This window comes from Mus pahari, chromosome 23 (genome assembly GCF_900095145.1).
Source record: "Mus pahari chromosome 23, PAHARI_EIJ_v1.1, whole genome shotgun sequence".
In the NCBI taxonomy this organism is placed as follows: Eukaryota; Metazoa; Chordata; class Mammalia; order Rodentia; family Muridae; genus Mus; species Mus pahari.
Genome location: NC_034612.1, coordinates 34,127,432 through 34,132,189, shown reverse-complemented (window position 1 = coordinate 34,132,189; position 4,758 = coordinate 34,127,432).

The following is a 4,758-nucleotide window of genomic DNA, read 5'->3' as shown; positions in this document are numbered from 1 at the left end:
ACATATAGAGATAGAGACAGAGATACTCATTATACAAGTGCCGTTACTCTAGATTACCCCGACTAATACACAGCGATGGAGAGCCTAACTAGAATCCACCAGGGAGGATCTAAGGACGTAGTTCAGAGGCAGAGCACTTTCTAAGTGTGAATAAAAGCCTGGGCTGTCATTACAAGAAAAAAGGAGGAGCGGGGGGGGGGAGAGGAATCAGGAAAGGGAGAAAGAACAGGGGACAGAGAGATACCCCTGACAAGGCTTCATAAGAGAGAGCCAGCAGCAGGGAAATAAAACCTTCTGTACTCGTGTCCCGCTTGGAAGGAACTAAGTAGGAGCTGAGCATCCTATGTGACTGACTTAGGGAGTATGACCACTTTCTCCATTAACCCTACAATGGAAACTGAGGGTGGGGTGGGATGATAAGGAAGCTGGCACTAGTCTAGCGCTGGCTATTTGGGGCTAAGGTTGCAGAGGCTCGCTGCAGGTGTATGGTAGAGCTCTATTGTCCTGCGGGACATGGTGACTGCCCCTCTGTATGCACAGTCTCTGAATGGGAGGTATTGGTAGTAAACACATTTATCTCTACACAGCGCAGTGCCCCAACAGGCCAGGTGGACAAAGCAGTGGGCTCTATCTCTTGCATTCACAAGGTGGTGGTGTGGTTCAGTTGGTAGTGCTGGATTCAATCTCCAGCACCACAGGAAAAACCCGGGCGTGCCCATTGTGGCCAATGCTTGTAATCTCAACACTTCAGAGTTGAAAACAGAAGGATCAGAAGTTCAAAGACATCTTTGGCAACCCAGCATGTCCTACATGAGACCTTGTCTCACTATACATATAAAGCTGTGTCTGGGCATGTGGATATTGTATGCGTTAGCACCACAGCCCCGTTGCTTGGAGCTTGCGTGTCTGTGTCCAGGCAGGACGCACTCAATGGGATATATTTGTGGAACTATCCAGTTGCACAAGCTTGTGGCTTGCATGATCTCCTTAGGGTTCTGCACTTCCTCCTATCCCTGACCCTCCCTTTTCTGCTCCTCTCGTCTCTCCATGACAACTTTGTACCTTCACCAGAACAGGAACTGTCTGTAGCCAAGTCCTTGGGAGCCCCACCCACTACCTGAGCCTTAATTCTCACCCCTCTTGTGGCCAGGGGCCAGAGCAAGACTTTCTGTGTGGCTGGAACATTCCAAAGCAGTCACCTCAGAAATCATGTCACTTCCCCATTCCAAGAGACTCTGTATGTGTACAAACTGGAGAAGAGGGCACCAAGAATTCCTCATGCCCCATGGAGGATGCTGAAAATAAATGGGTCCTGCGTGCCACAGAGCCGGGATGGGGGAGGCTCTAGGGAGTCTATGGGGGTGACTCTGGCTAAGACTCCTAGCAGTGGGGAATATGGAGCCTGAAGTAGCCACGTAGGACTCCCAGTGGAAGGATAAGAACACCAAGCCCCCCATGAAACCTTCAACCCGAAATGTGTCCTGCCTAGAAGATGTGCAGGGACCAAGACAGAGCAGAGACTGAGGGAATAGCCAACCAATGACTTGGACAACCAATGACTGGCCCAACTTGAGACCCATCCCATGAGCAAGAACCAATCTTGACACTCTTAATGCTACTCTGCTATGCTTGTAGACAGGAACCTAGCATAACTGTCCTCTGATAGACTCTACCTAGTAGCTGACTGAAACAGATGCAGAGACCCACAGCCAAACATTAGACAGAGCTCTCGAAGTCTTGTGGAAGAGTCAGGGGAAGAATTGAGGGCCCTAGAGGGAATAGGAGCTACATAGGAAGATCAACCACTAACTTGGACGTTGGGGGCTCCCAGAGACTGAACCACCAAATAAAGAACAAACATGGGCTGGACCTAGGCCTCTGCTGCCCTGCCTATACCCCCCTCCACACACACACATATGTGATAGATGTGTAGCTTGGTCTTCATGGATGGGGAGGGGGGGCTGTCCCTGACTCTGTTGCCAGCTTGTGGATTCTGTTCCCCTAACTGGGCTGTCTTGTCTGGACAGTGGGAGAGGATGCGCCTAATCCTGTAGTGACTCAATGTGCCAGGGTGGGTTGGTTACCCAGGGGTGGCCTTCCCTTTCTCAAAGGAGACGGGGAGAGAAAAGTTGGGGATAAAGACTGTAGAAGGTGGGAATTAGGAGGAGGGTGGTGGTTGTGATTGGGATGTAAAGTGAATAAATATATAAATTAATGAAAAAACATGATAAACTCTGTGAAGCTGTTATTGTTCAATAAGTTCTGATATTGTGGGGAAAAAAGGAAGGGGGTTAAGTGCCCTTTGTGTGTGTGTGTGTGTGTGTGTGTGTGTGTGTGTATGTGGTCTATATGTACATGAACATTCAGGCATATGCAGATGTATATGGGTGTGCTTGCCTGTGCCTGTGTGTGTGGAGGTTGGAAATCAAATCCCTGGACCACTGCCTCTTGCTCTCCACTTTGTATTTTGAGTCTGGGTCTCTCAGTGGGCTACCTCCACACTTGGCAATTAGATGACGTCAAGAATCCAAACTCCGGTCTTCGTGTGTATACAGCAAGGGCTTTACCAATTGACCCATTTCCCTAACTCCTCCTTTAAGAGGGGTCTATACAAGACAAAGGGAAACCAGAAAACAAACCCAGCTCCACAATTCTGAGGATAGCCTGCTCTATACCAAAGGGCTATCCTTCTGCTTTGCCTCCGGCCCAGAGATGACAGCTTCCAATCTTAGTTCTTATGAAAGAACTGAGCTTTAGGACAAGGGTAGGACCCACAACTTGGTTGTGATTGCCCATGGCACTGGAAGGCAGAGGCAGGAAGCCCCACCCCCCAACTGAGCCAAAGATGGGGAAAGGCGTAGTCCAGGCACAAGCATTGCAAGAGATTGTTAGGGTCCAAGCCTGGAGCCTGGTAACCCTAACAATATGCTAAAGAGACTCAGAATAGATCCAGCCACCTGTTCTCAGCAAGCTAATTAAAGAGATTGTCCTTGGAAACAGAGAACGGAGACTTATTCAGTGTGGACCCACTGGGGAACAGAATAAAGAGATCCAGCAACACACACCAAAGCCATGAGGTTTAGGTTTAAATGGAGGGCAAGGGTTACTCACAGCTAAGTGTGGTTAGGGTGTGGTCCAGCCCAGTGTTGATCTGACTGTCAAATCAATGTGAGATCTTCTTAGGAGACAAGGTTACCCTCTGCCTGGCACCTGGGGCTTCTGCCTTTACCTACTCCCATTTCGAGACTCCTAGGTGGGTGTCTTACTCAAGTTTTCTATTCCTGCACAAACATCATGACCAAGAAGCAAGTTGGGGAGGAAAGGGTTTATTCAGCTTACATTTCCACACTGCTGCTCATCACCAAAGGAAGTCAGGACTAGAACTCAGGCAGGTCAGGAAGCAGGAGCTGATGCAGAGGCCATGGAGGGATGTTTCTTACTGGCTTGCTTCCCCTGGCTTGCTCAGCATGCTCTCTTATAGAACCCAAGACTACCAGCCCAGGGATGGCCCATCCACCATTGACCCTCCCCTCTTGATCACTAACTGAGAAAATTCCCACAACTGGAGCTCATGGAGGCACTTCCCCAGCTGAAGATCCACCATTGACCCTCCCCTCTTGATCACTAACTGAGAAAATTCCCACAACTGGAGCTCATGGAGGCACTTCCCCAGCTGAAGCTCCTTTCTCTGTAATAACTCCTGCCTGTGTCAAGTTGACACACAAAACCAGCGAGTACAGTGGGGGAGAATTCCTTGAAGACCATTGTTTCTATAATGTAGTAGCTGAAGGGAGGACACAGTGTCTTTCTAGAATATCTTGGCTCCAGCCATGCCAGGACACAGGGCAGCTGGGTCTCGACCACACAAGGGTGCACTGTGGAAGGGGTAAGGAAATGTATGTGTGGAAATGACAATGTCATTCTATATCAAGCTTGAACCCTAAATGCAAACAATGACTGGTGTCCTTATAAGAGGTGGGGACCTAGAGAGCCACAAGGAGAGGGCTAAAGACACTTCAGTTCTGTGTGCCAAGGAACCCCGAGTCACAAAGTTCTAGAATGACAGGAAGGGTCGTTTCCAAAGCCTTTGGAGGGAATGAGGCCCTGCCCACACCTGGAGTTTTAACTTCTGGTCTCCAGTGAGACAGGTCACAGAGACAGGATGTTGTGGGGACGTGAACGGAAACATCCCTCATCCAGGCCCATGCTTGAAGCCTCTCTCCAGCTAAGAAATAAAAATTCCCGCACAGTTAGCCGCATCTCCTTAAGGCTTTTCTCTCTTCCCAGCTGTAACCTAAAATTTTCTAGGAATCTCCCCAGAAACTCCACTACAGGAAAAGGTGTGTGCTAAAGTCCTGTGCAACCCCAGGGCTTCCTGGCTTCACCTTATCAGGGCATGGCTCCATGCAAGTTGCCTGCAGAGCCACCCTGTGGAATCGCTTATCAAAAAACTAGCCAGGTGGGGTATGGCGGCCACCATCATGAAGCCCTGAGTCCTGGCTTCAACACCACAAACTGTGTGTGGTGCATAGCTGTAAGCCCACTGCTTGGGAGGTGAAGGCAGGAGGATTAGAAGTTCAAGGTCATCTTTGGCTACACAGAGGGAGGGCTACATTAGACCTTGTCTTGGGGAGAGGAGAGGGAAGAAACAGGGAGTAGAGCTGGAGAGATGGCTCAGTGGTTAAGAGCACTGACTGCTCTTCCAAAGGTCCTGAGTTCAAATCCCAGCAACCACATGGTGGCTCACAACCATCCTTA